Below are 27,412 nucleotides of genomic sequence, written 5' to 3' on the forward strand. Positions count from 1 at the left end.
CCATCTCTGTTGCTGGGTTGACCCGAGGCTTTAACATCTCTCTGCCCCCACTTGCCCAGCTATAAACTAAGGTGACTAATAGGCATGTCCCCTCAAGTCCCCAGGGAGAAATAATAGGATAATGTACCCTACCTTATCAATAGACAATGTATCGCTCCCATTTTTGCCCTCCACCTTTAAAGGTCATCCTGGTGGTGATTTTGAGGTCTTGTGGGGACCCTCCCCATTGACATGAGTCTATGTATTCATTTTGCATTCTATTTACACAACATGTAGTAGGTATGGTAGCACTTTGAACACGGTGTCTCCTCTCTTGGCTTGATCAGAGGCTTAAAGAGAAGTTGAAGTAACAGAGGGAACTGTGGTATGTCTTGGCATATAGGGGAGGAAAGACTTCCAGGAGGAAGTAGTACCTAAAGTTCATTTCTGGCAGACAGACAGATGGACTGGGTATCAAGAATGAGAAGGGTACCTCATGCCAAGACAGCAGCATGCATAGGCATAAAACGGGTATGTCTTGAAATTTGTGACAGAAATTTGAGGTCTCCAGTCAGAGTGGAGCAAAGGCTGGAATGAGAAACAGGAATTCCACCAAGGAATGAAGGTATATACCTAGAACTGTGTTCATGTACTGTGGGTGGAGTCTGCAGTTAGTCATCGAGGCAGCTGGGTTCTCCCCAGAAACCCAGGATTCTTTTATCCCCCTGTACAAACATCCTTAGCAAGCATCTTCCATCTTCCAGGTCATTTCATAAGTCACTCAGGACATGTCAGTGTGAGCCAGGAGCTTTGCAGAGCTTTACAACATTTCCCAGGACTTTACCTGGGGTGTGGCCTGCTACCAGGATGAGCTGCTCATCCATCTTGTAGACTCCCTCTACCACGTGGTTCATCTTATCTGTCCCTGAACTTTCTTTTTTAAAGGACCTGAGGGATGGGCACACAGGAGAACTCCTGGGGTGAGGGGTGGGGGAGATGAGAAAAATGAGAAATTTATCTGAATGAAAATAAAAGCCAAGATTCCAAATGTAGGGGGTGTGGGGCCCTGGCGTGTGGCCATCTCCCTCTTCCTGCTTACCAGCTCAGCACTGGGCTGGGATCTTGTTTTGATTGTTTGTTTTAACAGTGTCGTTAGTCATGGTTGCATGAAACTATGCAACTGGCCAGTTATTGTGTGCCTTTTCTGGGACCACACACAAACACACATACATATACATACACACAAACACACATACATACACATACACACAAACACACACACACACACACACACACACACACACACACACTATTCACCCCAGACAAATACACATATACACAAACACACATACATACACAGACAAACACATACACATCTCTTCACCCCAGACAGACACACACACACACACACACACACATCTATTCACCCCAGAAAGGATATCCACAATAGACCACAGTAATCACTGCGCTGAAGTCCAGCATGGTCAACCAATATGTTTTTATTGGGGTTAGTAACAGAGGAATGGGTGGGGAGTTACAGTAAAGGGGAGTGGCTTGCTCCTTCTTTTTTGTTGAGGAAGGGAACTTGAGACTCTTCCAGGTTTCTGTTCTCCCAGACAGAATGTAGCCTTTCATTTACCATCCAAGGCTCCCGTGCTCTCCCTCTTGGGAAGGTTCTGTGTTGAAGGTTCCAATTGAAACTGCCATATTAATACTCCCTCCTTCCAGCCTCCTGCCCTGGTGTCATGCCTAGGTGTAGGAGATGTGCCTTAAGCAAATAGTGTTCTCCTGTTAACTTACAGTGGCATCCCCCAGGTCGACCCATCTCCCCTTTACATCACTGTTCTAGATGTAAGGAAACTGATACCCTTGGCTTTCTCATGTGACTCTAGATATGAGACACTTCCTGATGATGCCCAGTGAGTTTAGGAAGAATCACACCTTGCAGGTAAGAAGTGGCTACCACCTTCCCTACTGTCTACCTGGGTAGTAGCCTGTGCTGGCGTCTGCCAAGTGTAGCATGAACTGTGAAAACACTTAGGCCCATGTGGGGGGAAATATCACTCTATTCCAAAAAATGTAGGCTAAGCCTCCTTCCACAGAGCATCAAAGAGTCTGAATGTTCATACAGTACCAAGCTAGTCAGTTACCATATGACTTGGATTCAGGATAACTGTACTGTATTACTTCTTAAAGTTTTTAATTCAAAATAAAATCTTTCAGTGGCTACCCTATCTCAAAGTTACTAGTGACTGTTTCATAAATTATTCTTGAATTTCCCTCTCTTTCGTAGGTCCATGAACATGTAACTTGTCCAAATATCTACCAGCTCTAACCGTCCACCGGGTCAAATGATCACACTGGAACCATAAGGCAGAATCTGCTAACCAAACACCAGCAACCTAACATGAGAAGCAAGGGCTGGTGGCTTAGCTCTCTGTTAGAATGTATGCTTAGCGTGTCCAAGACTCGGAGTTCAACCATGAGCACCAGAAAACAAACAAACAAACATCCAAACCAAACCAAACAAACAAAAAACAGTGAAAAGAAAAACATCAATAATTAGTCATCAGTCTTCCTCCCATGGATGAAGACTTCACACAAATCTTATAGAGGAAATTTCACCAAACCTTTTGGTTTCTCTTGCTGACTTGTAGACTTGGTCTGTTTCATTCACCAGTGACGTATATTTCATCAGAATCTCCAAATAATCCTGTGTTTTAAAAAAAAAATGGAAGTCAGGCAGTGGTGGCGCACACCTTTAATTCCAGCACTTGGGAGGCAGAGGCCGGTGGGTTTCTGAGTTCGAGGCCAGCCTGGTCTACAAAGTGAGTTCCAGGATAGCCAGGACTATAACAGAGAAACCCTGTCTCAAAACAACACCCCCCCCACCACCACCAAAAGAAACAACCCCTTTTAAATGTTTAGGTGGTTGCAATTTTTAAAATAATTATAAAGCTTAAACCCAGGAATGTGATAGGCCTTATCTCCACAACATAAAGGGAATAAACAAAATGAGTTAAGTTTGGAGAGTTCAAAACATGTTATAATAAATTGGCTTTCAACTTATAACTGCTTTTTGGAATATCCAATGGGAAGAATAGTTGCCTGTATATGTCTGTGTGAGGGTGTCAGGTGCCCTGGCACTGGTAGTCACAGACAGTTGTAAGCTGTCGTGTGGGTGTTGGAACTTGAACCCAGATTCTCTGAAAGGACAGTCAGTGCTCCCAACTGCTGAGCCATCTCCCCAGCCTGTAAGAGGGGGAGAGATTCAGATGGCTCTTTTTCTTTTGATTCAAAAAAAATGTTATTTTAGACAGAACTCTTGTTGTTTGGAATAAAAGTGACTTGGGGCTTGATGTCACCTATAATTTGGAAACAATGTACTGCAATAAACCAAAACAAAACAAAAAAGGCCCTACCAAGTACTTAGTAGGTAAAACAAGAGAATCTGAGGAAACTGGAGCAAGCTGGCTGGCCAGGCTCCTGCTTGACCCCCAGAAGGCTGCATCCTTGCTTACAGCATTGGAAAAGTGAAAGACAGGGAATATTCTAGCAAAAGCATGCATACCTTCTCATGTGGAAAGAGTGTTGGGGCATGCTCTAGTAGAACTTGCTTTAAATTTGTGACATTTTCAGTAACCTTGGAGAAAGTATTTTCTCAATTTAAAATTATTACTACAATTTATAGTAAGGCTCCAATGAAGATGTTTACATTTCTAAGCAATGGAATACTTCAGTACTTTTCTGTCTACAATTCTTCAAAAGCCTTAAAAATACAACACTGCAGAGGGCTATGTCCAATTTCACAAAACAAAAAGATTAAAAAATAAATCCATATTAAAATACAATTTTTGGGAAAAGCCCATGGCACAGTAATATTAGTTATGGCTATAGCTTAAAAATTACAATATATGAATACATCCTGAATACCATTGTTCCATCAGCAGTGTTTTCTCATAGATAAATGATTTAGCAAACTATTTTTTATTTTGCTTCCGTAGACCCAGATGTATATTATATTTGTTTGGTAGAAAGAATTTCATTTTTAAAAATAACTTTTAAATAAAATTATAAGCCCATCAACAACGTCCATACATTGTTGAATAAGTTAATATTTTATAGTACATAATTTTGTCATTTCTAGCAGCCTCTGTTATTTTTAAAACATGCTTCCCTTTAGCTGAAGAGTGGTGTATCCTCCCTGGTAGCAGAATAAAACCTTAGGAATATCCAACAAGAGATTGGAAGTAAAGAGCATAGGGTAGTACACAGAGAGGCAGAGAGTAGAGAGAAGACAGGATGGGGGACCCCAAGAAGCAGTAACGACAAATGATCCGATACCTCCCTCCTTTTGGTGGGAACCACTTCTTCCCTCAACTCTGAATGAAATACTTTGTGAAAAGGAGAGACAGGATTAACCAGGTTTTTTTTTTTTTTTCTGTTCAGCAAATCATCTCTTATCCATTCACAGATTGACTCCACAGTGCTCCCAGGCACCTAATTAAGCTCTGGAGGTGTGTGAAAATGGAACAAGGCACACTGAAAACAGGCACAGCCTAGTCCCAGTGCTTGACAAAGAAGCTGATGACATTGATGGAAGTGGGTTGGAGGGCTGGAGAAATGAAGGAGGAGCCTGTGCGTGGAGGTGTGTCAGGGAAGCCTACTAGGGGTGAAGTTCCTGGTTCTCTCACTGGATCTAGCTGACCCTGACGATGGGTATCACTGATACCTTCTCCCTGCTGCCACCCCTTCTCCTGCCTTCTCTTCTTCCTCCTCCTAATCCAAGTGTTACGAAGTCACAGTTTAAGTCTGTGCTCTTTCATCTTACTATGTATATTTTATTTTTGCATTGATTTTTGTGGTGTGGAGGGGGAGGGGCATGCCCATGCCATAACCCACTATGAGAATAGCACACAAGAGTATACTCTCACCTTTTCTCACCTGTGTCTTCTTCCCTGGGGATCCTGAGGGTTGAACTTATAGATCCACTCATAGGAAGCACCTGTGGCTGCTGAGCTGTCTCGGGTGTTCTGATCTTGATATTTTTCACGGTAAAAGAACAGCGGCAATGCAGACCCTGAAGATTGAGTCCCTTGTATGGTTTCCCCCACTCTTGCCTCATTCCCGTCTGGCCTTGGTGTCCTGGAAAGTCTTACAGGACCCAGTAGCTGTTTCCTATGCCAGGTTCCTTGTGCGTTGTTTCTATACTGAGAAACAAATCCAATTCAAGGAAATAATGCTGTCATCGGGATCTTGTACAGGCATCAGAAGGGAGGCAGCCGGGCCAATGGAGTGCTCTGTTTGAAATATCTTGCGATCTTCAGAAACATTTGTTTTTATTCACAAGTGTTCATTTGATGTTTCCCTGACCCACACAGCTTCCCAAATGGGCTTAAGTCCCCATTTGTTAAAGAAACAGATGGGAAAACCCGTGCAGTTAGCGTTTGTTTTAGCGTTTAAGACAGCTTAGCACAAGATGGGAGTTTGGATATCGCAGGGAGCAGTGCATTATTTTTAGCAGGCAAGTAAAAGAGAGAATCATGGGATCCATATGTCAGGGGCAGTACTAGACGTGGGACCCTCCACTTTTATGGTGGCCACATTTGACTTAAATGAGACAAGCCAAAGCAAGCAAATGATGTGCTCAGAAGGCAGACCTTGCCACCTGCTGCTGGTACCCACATATCTCCTCCATGATTTTTCTCATCCCGTCCTTCATGTGGAAGTGACTACACGGATGGGCGAGCTACATCCCTCCAGCTGTCCTCAGTACTGGTCTAGTTCTTGAAAGAAAAAAAAAAGCCAACACAAAGTGTTCATTTAATGAGGAGTTTGATAACGAAACGGTCTACAATAAGGGAGCCAAAAGATGGGGATGGATCAGAGCACAGGCATGGCTACATGGAGAGCTGTGTGCCAGGGTCCTTGTGTTATGGGAAAGGAGTCTTCCATCTGGAGCTGGACCATAGATGATGGGACAGAGTCCCTGCCAAAACCAAGATGGGGTGGGAAAGGACAAAACCCACCAATAACCTGACCTCTAACCTTTGACTTGGCTTTTCCATTGGTCACACAGAAACAAAAGACAAATGAGTAGGGCAACACTGTCTTAGAGGCCAATCTCCCTCAGAAGGGTCACCCTCCACAACAGGGTGGAAACGGGTACAGGTAACTGGTGGATGCAGAGGGACCAATGGGAATAACAACTTTCTGACTCAAGTACTTCTGAGCATCCCAACTCAATACACTGTTTGTCCTGTTGGTAGTCCAAGTAGAAGTATGTCAGTCGGATGGAGCTTTGGGTAGGAAACCTGAAGCTCAGTGGCTCCATCCAGATCTGCAATATGAGCAATGGCTTATGAAAACTCCTTTGCCAGTTCTTCCAAGCCCTGTAACCATGGCGGCATAGTGTGCTGCTGTGGGTGAGACAGTCCAAGTGATACATGTTTGGAGCCTTCAGATAGGGACCTAGGCTCCCCTTTAAAAAGTAATCTCTAAACTGAGAATGAGAAAATATGGGTCTATATCCCATTTGTATGTAGGACCTGTGGTGTTTTCTCTGTGTGCTTCCCAAATAAGGAAATGTTCATTTAAACACCCTATTCAGGTCTCTAAGGCAAAACCACAGACTCTAAGAAGGGTGGATTTGCTTATATAGGTGAATGTCTGTACCAGACTCAGGGATGAGAAACTAAGACGCAAAGGCTCTGGGTCCCCTGAGCATCCTTCTGGCAGTATCAGAAGGCAGGTAGGTGGCTGGTCACCAAGGAGCAACTATTACCCATATTTAACACACCAATCCTCCCATGGGTCTCTAAATACCTTAGAGTCTTCCAAGCCAAAACTAAACTTAAAGATACAGACCCCATTTTTTTCTTCCCCACTTCCCCAGGGAATGAAAATGGAGATATTCTAGTGTCCCTTATGGAAAGGCCTCCCAAAGGGGACTACTAGGTATAATTCCTCCTGTAATTCCCTTCAACTAGTCCCAAAAGTCCCCTGTCCCTAATGGGTCATGAATTATCATCTCACTGTATTCACCCAAGTCCATTGGAAGTCCAGAAGAAGATACTCTGAGGACAGAGATAAATGGGGCTTACATATATCTGGGAAGCAAGGGTCTTTTTACTCACATTAACACATGCAGCATATAAGTAGCCCCCTGGTCTAACTTTTTGCTCATGATTTGAACTTTTATGGAGCACTGTGAGGGGCCTCAGAAAGACCGCTTTCTGCTCTGCATGCCATTGTGTGCAAACATCTCTGCAAAGGAAACACCACAGCCATTGCACAGCCAAAGAGCAATCAAGATTCCTGTTAATTGTTGCCTGTGATAACATGCCTCGTTACAGGGGTTTCTTTAATGAATGCCTTAATAGATGTCATTAGATATTAAGTGTTACATTGCTTCATCTAAGGAAAAACACTGAAGAAATCTACCATAAAAAAAAATCTTATACTGAACCAGGCCTATATTCTGTCCCCAGCAATCACACTGTCAAGTCTTGTTGGCCTTGGCAATGTCCATTTCTCTGGCTTCTGAGAGCATGGATCTCTCAAGATGCAGGCCAAGAGTAGGTCTTCATCCAAGGCGGGTGGGAGCAAAAGACTTTTGAGTTCTGCAAAAGGCACCAGACCCCAGAGGAAACATGTAACCATGGAGACAAATAGATAAACAACCTCTGCTTGTCAGCACCCCTCTAGTAGGGAATTAAACTCACAACTTCCATGTTAATGATTCTTGTACATTTAATTTCCTGGGTGCCACCTCTGAGAACGTATCTGTGGAGGGAGGAATTTTTGCTTTGTAGAGATGTCTTATTAAGTGAATGCGTGTGAGTTTGTACCTGTCACAACATGATTCCAGAAGCTCATTTAGAACTATAATTTTGGGGAGGGGGGGAAACTGTGGAAATGGTGTCGCGTGGGGCTATCAATGTTTTCTTGATGTCATTTTTACAAGTAGGAGCTACTTGCTTCTTAGCACTAATTATTAATATAAAGATATGCTCTATGAAGCACTCATGGTACGTGTTCTGCTGGACTCAATGTGGGCCATTCTAGGTCATCCATGAAATAAACCATACACCAATGTGAAGGCAGATGTAGGCCAACCAAGCAAGGGGCATGACTGCTTATTGCTGGGATAACAAAGTTTTACATAAGTATAATGTGCAGGTCTCTGATAACAGAATAGCAGGCATCCATGGGGGGATGTGAAAGGATCAAATTTCTCTTCAAAGTGCCCCACCCCCAACTGGACCACCTCAGACCTAATGAGTAAGAGTTGGTGTTCTTACATGCTCTCAGAGTGATGGATGCACACAATCAAGGTAGCCGATCACAGTTCTAGGGAACCAGTTCTTCAACTTCAGTGCATACAGAGAGCAACTGTGGTCAAGATGTGAAAAAAAAATAAATCACACTGCCCAAGGTTTACCCCATTCCAGTAGGGTTGGAATCCTGAAAGGTAAATTAAGGAGTCCGTATGATGTCAAAAGCCCCCCAGGGGTTTAAATGGGCAATGAACTCTGAGAACTTCTACCAGTATCAGGATGCTGGTGGTTTATTTAAAGACCTTGAGAACTTGAGAATCCATGGTCTAATCTTTCCAATAGTTCTGAGGCTATAGCATATCTACAAGTATCCTAGTCCACCCTGGACACCTCCCTTTGACAAGCCTGTTGCATCTCCTATGCATTTCTGCCTACCTCTGAGAGCCCTTAGCCATCCAGGGTACCCTTGTGCATCCCTTGTCAGCCCACCGGTCTCCTTCTGGGTGGTGGCAGTCCACTTGTAGCTTCTTTGGTGGCTTGATCTTACCCAGCTGGCTCACAGGTAAGGATTACCTTTTTCAAGGACTTATCTAATCAAGGAGTGGGGCTGGGTGATGAATAGGATGGGGGCCTCTGCTCTGTATCCTTAAGCACTTGAAGAATGGTCCACAGATAAGGACCTCACCGATTCTTTGGGTTAGAGAGGCCTTCCTTTCTTACCTCGAAGGTGTTGGTGTCACTTGCTTTCTAACATACTGACATATAGGTGCTTCTTTCATTCCCCTCCTGTCTATCTGATCAAGCCAGAAAGGAGAATACTGCTGTCAAGTTCTGTAGATAAGTCTTAACTGACTCTGTAGAAGCTCAGACCAAGTGGAAAGCTATGGATTTGTAACCAGGGCCCTTTTGACAGATACCCTTATCTCCTATATTCCTTCTCCCGTCTCTCATAGCCATGTAATACTTTTCATTATTGGGGACATGGTGGCCACACATAAGGACTACTTGTCCCACTCTGCTTTGCAGCTAAATGGGAGTACGCAAATATGCATGGACCTTTCCTGAGCTGTGTGTGTTAGTGTGTCCCTTCTTTGTTTCTTCTCTTTTGCTGCTTGGGAGTCAGGGGCAGTCATCTTGGACCATGACGATAGGGATGCCTTAAGGGTGTGGAAGGCACTTAAACTTCGGAGATTCAGGATGTGCACAATCATGAACTGTGCTGCTACTTTGGAAACTAGACTTGCTCGGGGCCTAAATCTAATCCTTAATGATTTGCCACCAATGTTTTCTTTTCCACAACCCCAGATATCATTTCATTTCATTTCATTTGCTTTGTGTGTGTGTGTGTGTGTGTGTGTGTGTGTGTGTGTGTGTGTGTGTGTGTGTTGTTTTCCAAATTACAATACAAGGTTCTGAGATAAGAAACACAGGGCTAAACATGGAGGGAATCATTCCAGGTCTACCTCACAGGACGAAGACTCTGCTCATCACCTGCTGATCCCCATTCCAACCGGAAGGAAAACACTGAAGACATCTCAGCTCTCAGCTCCTAAATTCAGTGCTTGCTCTTCGTCTACTGAGAGGCTGATTGCTTTGTGCTGTACCCTGGGATGCCTGCTGTTTTATCATGGCACAGGCTAGGGAGACGGAGAACAGCTATTCAGAGCACAGCAGTCAGAGAAAATTCCAGGAAGCATTCTCTCTGTGCTCCTCACCAGCATCAAGACCGTTCATGTTTTGCCCTAGCCCAAGCTGAGGACGTACCCAAGGCCAAGAGCAGTGTGGAGCAAGACAGACGCTGGCCCTCTTGGGCACATCCACACCCAGCCCTACCTGCTCTGTGACCATCAGACTGCCTGCTCCTACCTTGCTTTCACCACCCCTGTCATGTTGCTTACCCAGTGGCCTTTGCCACTAAGGAACCTAAACAAAGCCAACTGACTAGTGGCCTTTCAGGGATTAGGGACACAGAAGCGAAGAAACTTTTCTGTCCAGACAAAGGGAAGATAAGGAAAGATGGAACTAGGGGTGGGCCTGGGACTAGGTTGGACCCCCAAGCTCCCCAGTGTGACCAAGCCTCAGCACAGCTGTGACATTAGCAGCCATCGTTTGGAGGCCCAAAGATAATTCTTCAGATCAAAGCGGCCCCGTCTTTAGACAATTAGAGTGAAATTGAAGCTCTCCTCCAAAAGAAACACATGCTCTTGTTATGTTTCCCCTCCCCCCACCCCTGCCTTATTTGATTCTTTATGAACAAATTGGTTTTCAGGGCTATAGAAAGGACCAATTGGAAGCTTAAATTCTTGCTCTCTGCCCCCAGGGTGGATTCACGGGGGTGAACACGTTAGATCTGAAAGCTGACTTCTTCTTCTCTCTCTCTCTCTTTTTTTCCTTCTTCTCTTTTTTAAATTGGTATCTAAGAATAAAAGAGGACCACGTAGGCAAAGCTGATCAGGCCGAATAAAGTCTCCTTTTAAGCGGAAACCACCCCTCCCCCTACCTTCCCTCCAGAAAAGCCAGACTGTAATTGCTTGCAATCACTCCACACAAATTGTCTGCTCGTGTTTGCTTTTTAATTTTGTATAATCTGGTCCATTTCGCTCTCTCTGCCTTTGAGCTTAACCTTCCTCTTTCTCCCTTCCTCTTATTCGGAGTCAGAGTCAGCCAGTCTCTCTCTCTCTCTCTCTCTCCCTCCCTCCCTCCCTCCCTCTCCTTCCCTCCTTCCTTCCCTCCCTCCTCTCTTCTCCCTTCTTCCTTTAATTCTTCAAGACTATTTTTAAATTATTACTAATTTTCAATGATAGTTGATGGCTCTTCCTAAGCAAAGGCACTTAGAGAAAAAAACAAAAAAAAACAAAAAACAAAAAACAAAAAAAAACAACCACAGGTGTACTGGATGCAATGGGTCTATCCTGTGTCATCATAAATGTTTATTTCTCTGCCCAAAGTAATATAATGCATTAATACTGTTTCTTGACGTGTTGAATATATTTTAATAACTAAACGACTGACCCCAGAGTAGGGAAAAATGAACCAGAACCATAAAGATGATTGTTCAGAGTGGCAAAGCACCATTGTCTGGGGGTTGCTTAGCAGGTACGTGGTTCCCAGCATCACTGGCTTCATCTGCTGTCTTAGCAATGGTGTTCTTTGTATTTGGGGTAATATGCTGTCCACTCCATCCAAGGCTTCCTTCGTTCTACGCCCGTGTTTCATTCACATGGGGGTGAGGAATCTAAAGGAGATGCACCAACTGAAGTTTCTTACTTTCCAATAGAGTTTTTAAAAAAAAAAAAAATGAGGGGGGCGGTATAAGAGAGTAAGAGGAGCCTAGGATAGAGGCAAGACTAGAGGGGAACCTCCCCAGCTGGCCAAGAATGACAACTGAGAAGAAGTTGAGAGGGAGGTGTTAATTGTCTACCCGGTGAGATCTAGAATAGAAATCCTCGGACTTGCCTGTGAGGGACTATCTCCATTAAGGGTAGCCTCTGGAAATATTTATAAGGGATTGTCTCAATTAAGTTCAGCAGGTCCAATTGAAATGGGGAGACCCATGCACCGTTCAAGTTTGCCTTCCTGCTGCTGTGATGACCCAATTTGGGGAGGGATTGGGTTTGTTTCAGCTTACACTTCCAGGGCTCAATGAGGGAAGTAAGAGACGGAACTCAAGCAGGACCCATGAAGGAACTAGACAAAATGTTATTTATCGGCTCATTCTCCACTTACTTAGCTAGCTTTCTTATACAGTCAAGACCCACCTACCCACTTAGGGACCAGGTTGCAATTAGGTCACTGGGGCCTCCCACATCACTCATCAATCCAGGTAGTTTCTCATAGGCTTGGCCACAGGCCAGTCCAATGTGGGCAATCCCTCAATTGAGATGCCCACAAACAATTCTGGCCTGTTGGTATGTGTCATTTCAGGCATCCACTGCAGGTGGTGGAATATACTTATCATAGGTAAGAAAGTGGCTACTATATTCTGGAATAAGTAGTTTATTATAAGCATTCAGCTCTGCCCAACTGTGGGAGGAGCTAGGGAGGTAAGTTATGGAATGAATGTTGAAGAATCACAGAAAAGCCACCGACCCTTGTGGGTCTCTCTCACTTCAGGGAGTAGTGGGGGTTTAGTAAATGTCTGAAGAAGAGTCAACACCAACCAACATAGTTCCATCAAGAAAGGAAATCTGTTTGTTTCATGAAACTGATATTGTCTTGATATTAAAAACAGGCAAAGACAACCCAAAGGCAGGGCAAGCAGGTGTACAGGGCAAGCAGGTGTACAGGGCTAGTGGAGGTGGCACAGGGGTGGTGCAGTTGGTATTTCTGATGAACCCTTGACAAGTGTTAGAAAATAGATCTTTCATCATATGAAAAGAATTACATACCTTGATCAAATCTTGATTCTAGCACTTCAACATGGAGTAAATATTTAAAGAGTGACCAATAATCTACTATACTAAAGAACTAAAAAAAAAAAAAAAAAGTCACATGATCTTATTAATGATTGCTGAAAGTCTTCAGTCAGAATTTAGGCCCAATACATGTTCTTTACAAAAGGAAAAATTAAAAACTCCCTTAATTTTATAAACAGAATTTATAGAAGTCTGTATAATGCTAACCACAGTCTTGAAAGTCCTAGTTTATATACTAAGGGGGAAAGAAAAAGAAAGAAGGGGGTGGAGGAAAGAAAAGATGAAAGGAAAAGATGAGAAAAGGAAGAAGAAAGAGAAAAAGATGGAGATGGAGAAAGGGAGAGTAAGAGAGAGACAGAAGGTAAAGAATGATGTGGAGGGAGAGAGGAAGGAATGAAAGGAATTGGAGGGGAGAAGAAAGGGAAGGAAGCAGGGCATTATCTGCATAGAAGTTCTTGGAACTTCCAAACATAGTAGTAATGAAACTTCCTAGAATAAGCAAGTTCATCAAAGTCACTGAATACAAGAAAAACATAAAAAAAAAATAGTTCTGTATGATGTCAAATGGAAACTGAAATTAAAAACACACTGCCACTTATGATAACTGAAAACAAGAAGTACTCGGCTACCAATCTATCAAGTTGTGTGTAAGACTTACTCCCTGAAGAGCACAGAATGCTAATGAGAAAACACGCAGAAACACTTGGAGGACAAGACACAGTAGACTGTCAGCTGGCAAGACCATCTAAAGAAGCCGTGAGCTCCCCTGGGAGTGGAGGGTAAGACTGAGGTCACCCCTGCCAAAATCCCACAAAGTTATTTTTTTGCTTGTTGGTTAGTTTGTTGTAAATTCAGGCAACGCTATTCTAAAATGCACATAGAAAGACAAAGAACTATCATAGAGGATTTTGAAAAAGAAGAAGAAGAGAACAAAAGAAAATCAATCCCACTGGATCTAAAGACTTCTTACAGAGTTGTAATAATCAGCACCATGTGTTATCATCACAGAGATCAATGCAGAAGAATAGAGAGCCCAGAAATAGACCTACATGAATATTTCCAAATGATTTTCAACAATGTTATAAAGCAATTCAATGGAGACTCAGACTCATGGCCAATGTTGCTGATACAGTTGGCAACCCATAGGCAAACAAAAATGAAACTCAACCCAAGTGCATGTTTCATAGAAAATAAATGAATTCTGAGTTAATTACAGGGTTAAAATACAAAACCAAAGAACTTAAAATTTTCAGAACAAAGACCCTTTAGGATCTACAGGCGAACAATGATTTCTTAGACAAAACTAAAAGTATGATTTGTTTTTAAAGAAAAAAAATAACAACGTTGGGGCTGGAGAGATAGTTCAGCATTTATAAGTTCATATTATTCTTGTAAAAGACCTGAGTTTGGTTCCCAGAACCCATATTGGATGGTTCACAACCACCTGTAACTCCATCTTCGGGAAACCTGACACCCTTTTCTGGCTTCTGCTGGCACATGCACAAATGTTACATTCATTCACATAAACTTACACATATATACACAAATTTAAAAAAAAATCTTTAAAATTCTAAACTGGTCAAAAATCAAGCACTAATTTACAAAAAAAAAATGGAACAGTGAACAGACCACCTGCAGACTGGAAGAATATATTTTCAAACCACATATCAGCAGAGGAACAGTATCTAGACAAGAGAGAATTCTTACAACTTGGTGGTATTGAAGCAGACAAACTACAAAGCAGGTAAATAACATAAACAGACATTCACCAAAATGGGACACACATGTCAGATAAGCACATAGAAATATGTTCAATGTCATTAGCTGTTCAGAAAATACAAATTAGGGCTATGATTAGCTGTCCTCACAAACATCTTAGGATGGATAAAATATGAAATTTGTGGCGACACCAAATTCTGGCAAGATACAGAGAAGCCAAATTGGATTTTGCGGGTAGGATTGTAAAGTAATATAGGATGTCTTAATAAAGAAAAATCACATGATTAGAGACCCATCTCAACTTACAGTGGTGTTACCTCCCAATTAATCCATCCTAAATTGAAGATATAAATCAGTTGTGTGTGGTGATATATGCTTGTCATCTCAGCAAGAAAAGGCTGAAAAGGGATGACTTGGGTATTAAGATCATCCTTGGCTACATAGGAGTTCAAGGCCAGCCTAAGCTGTATGAGATCTTGTCTTACAACAAGAAGAATGAGCAAGATCATCAGGAAGAAGAGAGAAAAAAATAGCATACATTGAAGATGTATTTAGTACAGTCAATCTATGTAATACAACTTCTGCCTTAGTTTGGGTTTCCATTGCTTTGAAGAGACACCATGATCAAGGCAATTCTTACAAAGGACAACATTTAATTGGGGCTGGCTCACAGATTCTGAGGTTCAGTCCATTACTGTCATAGCAGGAAGTATGGCAGTGTCCAGACAGGCATGGTGCTGGAGGAGCTGAGACTTCTACATCTTGTTCTGAAGGCAAACAGGAAGAAACTATCTCAGGTGCAACTAGAAAAGAGGGTCTCAAAGCCCAGCCCTCCAATGACACACTTCTTCCAATAGGTCCACACTTCCTAATAGTGCACTCCCTGGGCCAAGCATATTCAAACCACCACAACTTGCCTCCTGATAACCATATTTAGCACAATGGTGCTGTAGAGGTGGCTTACCCTTGTGACTGTGTGGCTGAAACAGGTCTGAATCTCGCTACCCCTTGCCATCATCACACAACTGTATAAAACTACACAATTCAAAGTTCATTTCCACTGAATGTGGATTGCTTTTTAGCTCCATTGTGAAGTAGAAAATCACAAGGTGAACCACTGTAAGACCTAGCAACTGTGTTCTTGGTCATTTATACCAACAGAATGAAGACTTATAGTCACACAAAAACCTATGCAGAAATACTCAGGATGCTTTTATTTGTAATAGCCCCCAGACTGTAAATAGTCCAGATGTCCTGCAATAAATGAGTGTTTGTTCATCGGATATGTATTCACTAGGTGAAAGACTACTCAGCAATAGCTATGGTTCAATTACATGATATTCTTCAACTAGCAAAGTTACTCAAATGCCAAGCAGCTTGGTCATCGCCAAGGACCAAAATGAAGGCAAGGGCAGAGGAAAGTGGGTTCCTGTAAAAGGGCAATGGGGAGAGGGACAGAGCTCTTCTCTGACCTTACTCCACCAAGTCCTGCTTCCCAGTTGGAATTCTGTCCTGTCTCCATATTAGAAACTAGGTTAAAAAAAAAAACTAGGTATGCTGTGGTTTGAATGAGAAATGTCCTCCATAGCCTTGTATATTTGAAGACTCAATTTCCAGTTGGTGGTGCTGTTTGACAAGGTTATAGTACCTTCAGGAGGTGCTGCAGCATTGCTGGGAAAGTACGTCACTGGTGGTAGTGGGGGGGGGGCGGCACTTGAGTTCACACAGTCTTGCTCCATTTCCAGGTCCCTCTCTGTTTCCTGCATGCGGACAGAAATTTCTCTCCACTTCCTGCTTCTGCTGCTAGCTTCCTTGCCTCCCTGGCATGACGGACTCTTCTCTATTGGGAACTGTAAACACACATAAACTCAATCCTCTATTTATTCCTTTCGGTTGTAAAATTTTATTACAATAACAGAAAAATAACACAAAGTAATGGGAGTTTTCTATATTTTTTTTTCAGTTGCTTATAGATCCTGGTATCTCAAAAAAGAAAAAAGTTCAAAAGATCCTATTATTCTCTGAAATTTTGCATATTTAGTTTTTTATTTTATTATTATTATTACTATTGTTAATATTGGGTTTGTTGGTCTTATTCATGGTAACTCGTTTGTTCTATATGTCTCAAATACTCTTATTCTGTCATTTCTCTTCTATATTGCTGGGGCCTCTCAACTGAATATATAGGCGGGAGAGAAGGAAAGAAGTGCCCCAAAGCAGAGGGATGACGGTGACTAGCTCAGCTCACCAGGCAGACTAACAGAAGCACCATAGAGGTCGCTATGGTCTTCCTATCCTTATAGGTGAATTACAGGATGAACAGACATGAGGCCTTGTTGACATGTTTCAGGTACAAAGGTTGTTTAGAGCAAGACCAGCCCACTAGAAATCACTTTAAAGTGTCTTTTATTGAAGGGAAGATACCATACCAAAGTATAGGAAAACGAGTTCAAGATTGGAAGGAAACAGAGGGGACAGGAGGAAAAATGACTGGCCATAGGGAAAATTGCTCAGGGGTACCAGGTAGAAAATAGGTGAGTCAGAAAAAGCCATCTGTAAGCTACAAGAGAGGGCATAAGGATCAGGGAGGTCAGGAAGGAGGAGGGAGGAAGAGAGTGCTTAGAGTGAACAAGGGAGAGCTTTTTGCTGTAAAGATGTTACTTTTCTAGTTGCCTAAAGAGGGGACTGGGAAATGTCTCCTATTGGCAGAGTCTGTGAAGTACAAACAGCAATGGTTTGACCAAAGGCCAGAAAGCATACAGACAACTGAGTTTAAATACTGACAGACAAGTAAACCAATGGAATAGAATTGAAGACCCAGAAATGAACCCACACACCTATGGTCACTTGATCTTCGACAAGGGAGCTAAAACCATCCAGTGGAAGAAAGACAGCATTTTCAACAAATGGTGCTGGCACAACTGGCTGTTATCATGTAGAAGAATGCGAATTGATCCATACCTATCTCCTTGTACTAAGGTCAAATCTAAGTGGATCAAGGAACTTCACATAAAACCAGAGACACTGAAACTTATAGAGGAGAAAGTGGGGAAAAGCCTTGAAGATATGGGCACAGGGGAAAAATTCCTGAATAGAACAGCAATGGCTTGTGTTGTAAGATCGAGAATTGACAAATGGGACCTCATGAAACTCCAAAGCTTCTGCAAGGCAAAAGACACCGTCAGTAAGACAAAAAGACCACCAACAGATTGGGAAAGGATCTTTACCTATCCTAAATCAGATAGGGGACTAATATCCAACATATATAAAGAACTCAAGAAGTTGGACTTCAGAAAATCAAATAACCCCATTAAAAATGGGGCTCAGAACTGAACAAAGAATTCTCACCTGAGGAATACCGAATGGCAGAGAAGCACCTGAAAAAATGTTCAACATCCTTAATCATCAGGGAAATGCAAATCAAAACAACCCTGAGATTCCACCTCACACCAGTCAGAATGGCTAAGATCAAAAATTCAGGTGACAGCAGATGCTGGCGAGGATGTGGAGAAAGAGGAACACTCCTCCATTGTTGGTGGGATTGCAGGCTTATAAAACCACTCTGGAAATCAGTCTGGCAGTTCCTCAGAAAATTGGACATAGTACTACCGGAGGATCCAGCAATACCTCTCCTGGGCATATATCCAGAAGATGTCCCAACCGGTAAGAAGGACACATGCTCCACTATGTTCATAGCAGCCTTATTTATAATAGCCAGAAGCTGGAAAGAACTCAGATGCCCCTCAACAGAGGAATGGATACAGAAAATGTGGTACATTTACACAATGGAGTACTACTCAGCTATTAAAAAGAATGAATTTATGAAATTCCTAGCCAAATGGATGGACCTGGAGGGCATCATCCTGAGTGAGGTAACACATTCACAAAGGAACTCACACAATATGTACTCACTGATAAATGGATATTAGCCCCAAACCTAGGATACCCAAGATATAAGATACAATTTGCTAAACACATGAAACTCAAGAAGAATGAAGACTGAAGTGTGGACACTATGCCCCTCCTTAGAATTGGGAACAAAACACCCATGGACGGAGTTACAGAGACAAAGTTTGGAGCTGAGACGAAAGGATGGACCATGTAGAGACTGCCATATCCAGGGATCCACCCCATAATCAGCTTCCAAACACTGACACCATTGCATACACTAGCAAGATTTTATCGAAAGGACCCAGATGTAGCTGTCTCTTGTGAGACTGTGCTGGGGCCTAGCAAACACAGAAGTGGATGCTAACAGTCAGCTATTGGATGGATCACAGGGCTCCCAATGGAGGAGCTAGAGAAAGTACCCAAGGAGCTAAAGGGATCTGCAACCCTATAGGTGGAACAACATTATGAACTAACCAGTACCCCGGAGCTCTCAACTCTAGCTGCATATGTATCAAAAGATGGCCTAGTCGGCCATCACTGGAAAGAGAGGCCCATTGGACACGCAAACTGTATATGCCCCAGTACAGGGGAACACCAGGGCCAAAAAAAAGTGGGAATGGAAGTGGGGGCGAGGGTATAGCATTGGAAATGTAATTGAGGAAAATATGTAATAAAAAATTTATTTACAAAAAAAATAAATAAATACTCTTTAGCTAGATCATGTGTTAGTGCTCTCTAAATGAAATATGCTGCAGGGAAGGGACCCACAAGCCAAGACAAACATGTCTGTTCTAAGCTAGCCTGTGTGTTGAGAATTGTCCTCAAATCTCTTATCAGGTCACCACCATGAACTCTCATCTGGTAGGTGACTACCTGTGATTCAGAGCAGTTTTACAGCCTCTCTAGGACCATTCTGGAGTAATATAGACCCACATGGATGAAAAGAAACCTTAAAGCTCATACACTGTAGTCAAAGACAGAGTCAGGCTCTTCATTTTACTGTCTTCCCACACCTGGGGCCAGGAGATCCCAATGAGATATTTCCTCATTACCTCTTGCTCCACTGCTCTGGATCTGGGTAGGATACGAGCCCATGAAAGAAAACCATCAGCTTCCTCCATAAGCAACCTCCACGGTCAGAGCAGGACTATGGAGCTTAGGTGGGGATACCAGATCTCAACAGCCTACTCAAGCACAGAGTACAGCTGGCTCCTGCAGGGGACAGTCTTCCCCGTTTCTAACTAGGACAGTCAGTGGCTTTCCTTCCTCCTAGGCATTATCTCTAAGTCTTTTCTTGATGCTTGAATCATCTACTACATCATGCTTATGGGGAGTTAGGAGTCAATCCTTTGCTTGGCTATTCAAGTATTTTGCTTGGGTTAGAATTACAAAAATTAAAGGATAGGGAGGGAGAGAAGTTCCACTCTGACAGTATATGTATGTGTCTTCCAGTAGTTGATACCTAGTTACATTTTCTAAATCAAACAAACTGTTAAACTAATCATGATTAAGTCTTTTTCCAGAGATCAGGGTCCCTCTGTCCAGACCTTGGGACAACTCTTTATTAAGTTTGAAATTACAATTTTAATTTTTCTTTCTTTTATTTTTGAGATTATAATGTAATTGCATTATTTCCCCCTACTCATGCCTTCCCCTAAACCCTTCTATATACCCCTCTCTGCTCTCTTTCAAACTCATGGCCTCTTTTTTCATTATATGTTGTTATATAAAGATTTTAATTTTAATTTCCAAACCTACTTTTCATGTATCTTAGCAGTCCTTAGCAGTAAGGGTTCTAGGCAAAAGAAAGACCATTTCAAAGAGTTTCTGCTGCTGTGGATGTTTTCTGGTGGAGACAGTCTCCATGGTGCCCTAGTTGTCTATGCTTTTGCTTTGTGTAGTATAGAAGATGGTCTCTGTTTACCCTATGGGCCTTTCTGTGCTGCAGAAGAAAGTGGATGGATGGGTAATGGAGAAATAGATACATAGGCGAATTGCACAGATACATGAATTCATGGATAGATGAGTATATGGGTAGATGGATGGATGGATGGATGGATGGATGGATGGATGGATGGATTGTTGGATGGATGATGGATGGATGGATGAATGGATTGGTTGGATGAATAGGTGAGTGGATGGATGGATAGATGGATGGATGGATTGATGGATGAATAGATTATCAGAAGGAAAAAACCCTCTTCCATTTGGAAACTTCTCTCTTTACTAATTCAACACATTGAGAGAGTTTTCTTCTTTCCTTTCCAGGGACTTCAAAAGAGAAACCAGGAACAATAAAATGTCCGTGTCCTATGACCCTATCAGTTCTTCAGGAAAATGAGCCCCCCAAAAGTGACAAGGTATCCTAGAGGAGGCATCACAAGTCTCCTGACCTGGGAGGAGCCCTGCCACCCATTTACCCCATCAGAGGGAAAAGGCAACTAGTTATCTGCTCCTGTCAGAAACTGTCTGGGACCTAAAGCCCGCTTGCTCCAGAACTAGAAAAACCAGAAGAGCAAGTTGTTCCAGGTAAGTGATTTTTTTCTACTTCAAGTTCTAAAAAAAAAAAAAAAATGAAGAATTAAAAGAAATCATCAATGAATTTTATTAAAAACTTGGCATTCACCACCAGCAGGGATAGTGCCGAGAGGCGCTACCTAACTGTGAGTCAAGGACTCCTTACCAGCCACCCCCACCTTCTCCCCTCAAGTCACACTGATGCCCTCAGTAAAAAATAAATTGCTACCAGCTTCTTAACAAATAACCTTTGAGGAGGGGGGAAAGAGCAATATTTTTTAAAAGGAGGAAGAAAATTACAAGTATATGTTCTCATGACACAGTTTTAAAAGCTGTTTGTAGCTGATTCGCAATACTGAAAGTAGTCAGTTTTCCATTTGAAATTCTAATAAGGCCTTTGAAGGGTTTGGTGCATCTTACAAAGTAATGGGAATGAAGTGACTTAATTGAACGCAGAGGCTGGGTTGCCTTCTTTATGGGCATCTGGGTCTGTCTAGTGTCACCTTTATTCCCATGGAGTATTCTGGAACTGATATGGTCCATAAAAGTGAATATAAAATGGAAAGAATGATCAGACATCCATCATGTGTATTCTGTCATGTGTGACCATTGGGGGGGGGTCTTCATTTTGTAACCCCCTAAATTGTGTGGTCCTGTGCTATGGTAAAGAAGTAGATGAACTGTCTTTTCTGTCATTCCACAAAATCACCCTCCTGCCCCAAATGATGTGATTATGATGACATATGGCCTTCTCAGGCCACAGGTACTCTTTCTATAGACTCAGTAGTCTCACTTTTGTCGTGGAAACAAGAGCCTGGTGTGAAAGCCAAATCTCAGTTCCTATCAAGGGTCCTGGTTACACTATAAGTTTATCCATTCTGTGGTAGGCATGAAACAAAGCCACAGGAGTCAACGAAAAGAAAGACATGTTGCAATTTGTAATGACAACTTCCATTTGTTACTTACTTTTTAAAGAATTTCATATAAGATTATGATTTACATCATTTCTATTTCTTCCTTCCTTTGCCCTCCAATTCTTCCTATTTTCCCCCTCAAATTCATGTTTTCTTCTTTATTATTGGTGTGTGTGTGTGTGTGTGTGTGTGTGTGTGTGTGTGTGTGTAAATACAGCCTACTGGCTGAGACTATTTACTTTTGATCATATGTATTGTGTTGTGATTTGTTGTTGTTGTTGTTGTTGTTTAAATGGTTGACCACTTGGCACTGGATAACCTATCCAGGATTTGTCCCTTGAGCTAATTTCCCCTCTCTAAGCAACCATTTATTGCCTACAGGTCTCCATCTAGAGGTAGGGCCTTGGGAGATTTCCCTTATTTACATGAACTGTCAACAGGTATTATTGCTCTGTTATTGTCAGGCAACAGTATTGTTGTGATTTTATGAGTATATCTTCCCTGCCATATATAAAACACGATCTCTCATCAGATGACCTGGTCCTCTGGATCTTATAATCTTTCCAATCCTCTTCAGTGATGTTCCCTGACCCTTCGGTATATTGGTAGTGGCATACATATATCAGTTGGGTTTGGGCATCCTATATAGTCAGTTGTCTGCATTCTGACTAATTGCGGCTTTCTATAATGGTCTCTGTATGCTACAAAAACAAAGCTTCTTTGATGAGGGGTGAAAGGTTGCCTTTGTACGTCAAGTTTTGGATGGAGAGAAAATTCTATCTTACATGCAGATCCTAGCTCTACTTATAGATCTTTTTTTTTTTTTTAAAGCTAAGTAGCGGGACTGAACTGGAGAGATGGTGCAGAATCGAACGGTGCATACTGTTCTTACAGAGGACCAGAGTTTGGTCCCCTGCATTCACGGTGGACTGTTCACAAAAGCCTGTGATTCAGATCTAGGGAATCCAGTGCCCTTTTCTGACCCCTGTAGGTGCCTGTAGGTATGTGCATACATTTCACACACATACAGATAATATAAAATAAAATTTAAAACTAGTGGGTAGCATTTTCTTGACATAAAAGTTCTTGATTTTCATGGAATCTAATCTTGGAAAAGATAAATCAAGGCCAGGGTTAATTTTCTGTAGCAGTTATTTTAATGTAACTAATGCTTAATGATCTGGCTTTCCCAATATTGTATAAATGATGGGAATTTCTTGAGTGTATGCAGAGATTTGTGGATGGAAGGATAAGATGTAACTCACACAAATGAGATCTATGCTCTGTTTTGTGTTTCTAGTTTCCTCCTGTCTCTTTGCCACAGACAGTTGGGTTTTTGTTTATTTGTTTGTTGTTTATTTATTGGATTATTTTCTAGCCTTCCAACTAGGAAAAAACCCCACAGTTGTTAGGTAGGCACACTCAGAGGGTGTTGAAGGATAAACAGAAGGAGAAGAAATTGAAACAAGTGTAAACAATTCTTTGGAGAGGTCTGGCTGGCAGAACTGGAAGAGGCTTATGTTGTGCTAACTAACCTGAGTAAAATTTCCAGAGAAAACACTGGATTTGTTAGGTCTGGTGATCCAATGAGGCTGTTAGGGAATCTGAAGAAACTTCATTGAATAAATGAAGCCCTCATGAGGTTTGTCTTCCTCAGGGATTGGCGTGAGTTTCAACATTCTTGCTTGCTTAATGAAGTCTGCCAATGGGGAAAAGCCTGCCAAATTCCTATTAGCCTTGACAGAGTTTCAAGAAGAACATACTTGTGTCCAGATTGTTTCTTCAGAACAAAAAGGAGTTGGTAGTTAAATTGAGGACTAGAGAATGGGCTATACCAGAGCGTTTGAGAATGGTCCAGTTCTCAACAATGCCTTACAATGCATCTTATAATGTGCTAGTATCAAATGGCAATGATGGTGGGTTGTCCTTCCAGTCTGTGGGTAGAGACAGTAGGTACAGAGAAGTAGGGGAGATCCATCTCTGTTCTTGATAGCTGTGGTTCCTTTGGGGGACTCAGTGTGGTAAGGACAAATAGCCAGGGCAGTTCTGTCTGCAGATTGACTGTCCACATGGAGTCTGGTACCAGACCAACCCTAGCACTTTGGCTATGGTGGCTTGACTAGTGTGAATAGTGAATAGTAGAACTTCTGCCCTGGCAGCTAGAATTATCCAAAGCAGATGCTTTAAAGTGAGAGGAAAAGAGCCAACTAGACCCCCTAAAATCTGGGCCCAGATCAGCACAAGATCGCTCTCACCATGTATTGTTAACCAAAGCAGTCATGGGATGGCTCATTTTCAAGGTCTGGAACAGTATACCTCATCCCACAGTAGGGAACAAGGTACAGAAAGCAACTAGTAATAGAATAAGCTTTATTTAAATAAGCAACCCTTTGGAGTTCATGTCCAGAGGGTCAAGTACAAACCCAATAAATCAATTATTCCATAAGCAGGCGTTTATCCTTCGAATTACAAGTAGACAAAATAAACAATAGATATTGTGTGGTTAAAGTATAGTTTGACATGAAACACACATGCAAACACTAACACACACACACACAGAGGCATAGTCAATCCAGCCAAAGGGGAAAAGCTGGATATGATAGAATTACCCAGCAAGGGGAATAAAAGTAAACGTATAGTGAGAGAGTTAAGCTACGCTTTAAAGGATAAGTAGGAAGACTGAATGTCTAGTATGGTAGTAGAAATGGTAACCCTTGGTCAGGCACAGGAGTATATGCCTATAATCCCAGCTACTTGGTAGATTATAAGTTCAAAGCCATCCTGTGTCACTTAGTACAGCCCTGTTTCAAATAGAATTTAACAAAACATCTGGAGTTATGATTCTGTTAAGAGTAGTTGCGTAGCATGAAGGAGGGCCTGTGTTCTATCTGGAGCACTGAAGGAAAAGGGATAGATGACCATTGCTTAGAAGGCATTAGCTGGAGACACTGTCAATAGGGAGTGAAGAGCCCTTGTACCCAGGCCCTCACTCCATTGGAAACCCTAATGGTCCATCTCAGGGCATGTGCTTCTCCCTTGAAATAAATGGTACAATGGAAGATCACTGCGCTCTGGGTCTTTGTGGCATAGAGAATAGCAGCCGCTTTGCTCTGCTGGCGTGTGGAAGAGATTCTCCCATGCCAACCCCCCTGGTTTTAATAGAGAAGAGATTCTTGCCTCTTGTCCTGAAATGCTGCTGCTTCATGAGACAATGCCTGTCACCAGGGCAGGCTGCAAACCTGCCAGAACTACCCACCCACCATTGCTTGCATGTACCACCTTTTGAAGATGCACTATTTGAGATGTGCGTGATTAAAAAATTTTTTTAATTTAAATGGTGATTTTTATATACAGATGTTGATGAAAGATGAGTTTTAAAGAAGTAAATTAAAATCTCATTAATATTTCAGCGAGAGTATTTTGTGCTTATCTGTTTCATCTCTGTTTTTGACCTATGGCTTAGAGTTCACAGCACGAAGGAGACAGTAAAATCTGTTCACCATAAAATGTTAATTATAACTAAATTACAGCACAAGCGTTCAATCAGCCACATTAATTCTACATAAAGTGAATTATTGTAGCAGAAAATTTTGAAATGTGACTGAATTTTGTAATCTTCAGTCTCCTTTTTTTCCTCCCCACCTCTCACACTAAACCTGATTCCCATGTGTTTATCCCAGAACCCCAGAGTTCTTTGTGCAATAGCAAGCTCACTCACCTGACTCTGTTTTGAAAGTTAAATTCCCCGTATACCCCTCACCTGTCTGGATGCTTTTGAGTCAGACTGAGGTCTCTTTGCTTTGTGGCAATGTTCTCACAATGAAGGTATTGGGCTTCTCCTGTGATACGGTTTCCCCCGCCCACCATAAAACATGGCCCAAATGCATACACGTGTTAATATTCTTAAAACTTTGATTTGGCGGGCTGTAGGGATGGCTCAACCATTAACGATTAGGCTCACAACCAGAACTTCAAGAAAGATGATCTTCCCCCTAAATCTATATCTGTTGAAAAGTTGCAAATTTGAACATTTGTGCTTTCATGGCCTAAACCCAACATATGTCACATCTGGCTTCCTTTCAGGCGACTGAGAAATACTTAAGAGTAATCAAAGAATGGAAGAAGAAGGAAAAAAAAAAAGACAAAAAAGTAGTTTAGAAAATGCCAGAAAAAAAAAATCAAGAGTGTAGGTAGCTTGTTCTGTCGGCTCCATTAATTGTATTTTAGCAGCAAAACTCCTGATGCTCCCATGAACAAGAGTACCACCATGAATTTAGCATGTCATTAGAAATGGGAGGCCGCTCCATGCTAATGGGATATTTAATGCTGTGATAGATGCCATTAGGTACTAATGGATACAAGGGCCAGGAGGGGCTGCAAATTTTGCAAAAAAAAAAAAAAAAAAAAAAAAAATCCCAGGGAACAAATAAAAGTTTTCATTATGTGGTGCTGCTAACAGCCACCCAAATTCATTCTACAAGCAGCCTGAAAGCATCACACAGGAGTTCCGGACACCTCGTCACCCTGTCTATTGAAACATTGCGCCACAGATCAGGCCTAGGGCATCCGTGTGCCATGTCCGTGTGAAAATTGTAGTCCCATTTTGGAGGATCCCTCTGCAGAGCTGAGGTTTGTGAGACTGAAGCTGGACATTCACCAGCCTCACCATCAGCTATTTGAGCTGCAAGCACTTTCATACAGATGACCTCACAAGAACAGAGGGACCCAGAGGTGCAGAGAGCACCACCCATGTGCCCATTGCCTCCCAGTGACCCGATGTGGTTAAGCTCCTTCTTCTCATTCACAGAGGGTACAGACTTTGTTCCAATCCCATGGGTGAGCCATTTTATCAGATGCTCACAAAACTCCCCAGAAGTCTGAAGAGCTGGGAAACACAGAAAGCGTCACATGAGGAAAATGCATTAATAACCGCATTAATAAGGAAAATGAAATGACGGGAATCACATACTATTAAGAGAGAAAAGTCTCCCTCTGTAAGAGGGATGAGGGAAGGAATTTTCAATCTGCTAATGGTTGAAGCTGTTAATCTGCAGATATGGGATGTGGGGTGAGCATGGGGTGGGCTTGGAGTGGGTTCCTTTGATAGCCTTAGATACCCCAAGGATTAAAGTATCTGCATGAGCCTTAGATCCGGCTGCTAAAGTACAACAGGCAGCCCTTCTGGGGACTCCGATCTCCTGAAGCAAACAAAGGATGAGAAAATACGGTTGTGTTGAATGAGGCTTGCTTATCATGGAACACTAAGCAAAATAATGGCAGATAAATGGAGATGATTGTAAGTCTTCAGTTGTCACCTCCCTCCTTTGCCCCAAATTCACAGGGTCTTCTTAGCTTCTAATTTCCTTCTTGGTCCCCTAGAAAATCATGAGGACAGTCATAACCTGGCTTAAGAATCCTGTTGTTGTTGTTTATTTCAGTAGAATAATAACTTTGTGTGTGTGTGTGTGTGTGTGTATGTGTGTGTGTGTGTGTATGAAAATGACACCTCCCCACTATGCAGAATTTAAAATAGTCAAATCTGAAGAAGAAAACAAAACCTTACCAACCTATTCGCCACCCCAAGACAGACATCTTTTGATTCTGTGACCACTTTCCACAGAACCTATTTGCCTTGGAGGGGAAAGAAAGAGGTTGCGCAGCAGAGGCAGAGAAGCTGAGTTTCAAAGAAACTGAAATT

The 27,412-nt window shown here is 42.2% G+C and overlaps 1 protein-coding gene and 1 long non-coding RNA gene across 2 annotated transcripts in view; one reads left to right on the forward strand and one right to left on the reverse strand.

Annotated features, from left to right (window-relative positions):
• Zfhx3 (zinc finger homeobox 3) overlaps nt 1-27,412 on the forward strand; it is a 682,326-nt gene that overhangs the window by 25,175 nt on the left and 629,739 nt on the right. The window contains exon 2 of the mRNA XM_030243257.1: nt 20,552-20,812. The gene's annotated coding sequence lies outside the window, so the exon portion shown is untranslated. The remainder of the gene's footprint in view (nt 1-20,551; nt 20,813-27,412) is intronic.
• Nucleotides 1,467-5,186, reverse strand: Gm34675. Its single transcript, XR_388006.3, has 3 exons — nt 4,914-5,186; nt 2,610-2,692; nt 1,467-1,728 (listed from the first exon to the last, which is right to left on the reverse strand). It is a non-coding gene; the product is annotated as a predicted gene, 34675 (long non-coding RNA).

The sequence above is a fragment of the Mus musculus genome, chromosome 8 (genome assembly GCF_000001635.26).
Source record: "Mus musculus strain C57BL/6J chromosome 8, GRCm38.p6 C57BL/6J".
NCBI lineage: Eukaryota > Metazoa > Chordata > Mammalia > Rodentia > Muridae > Mus > Mus musculus.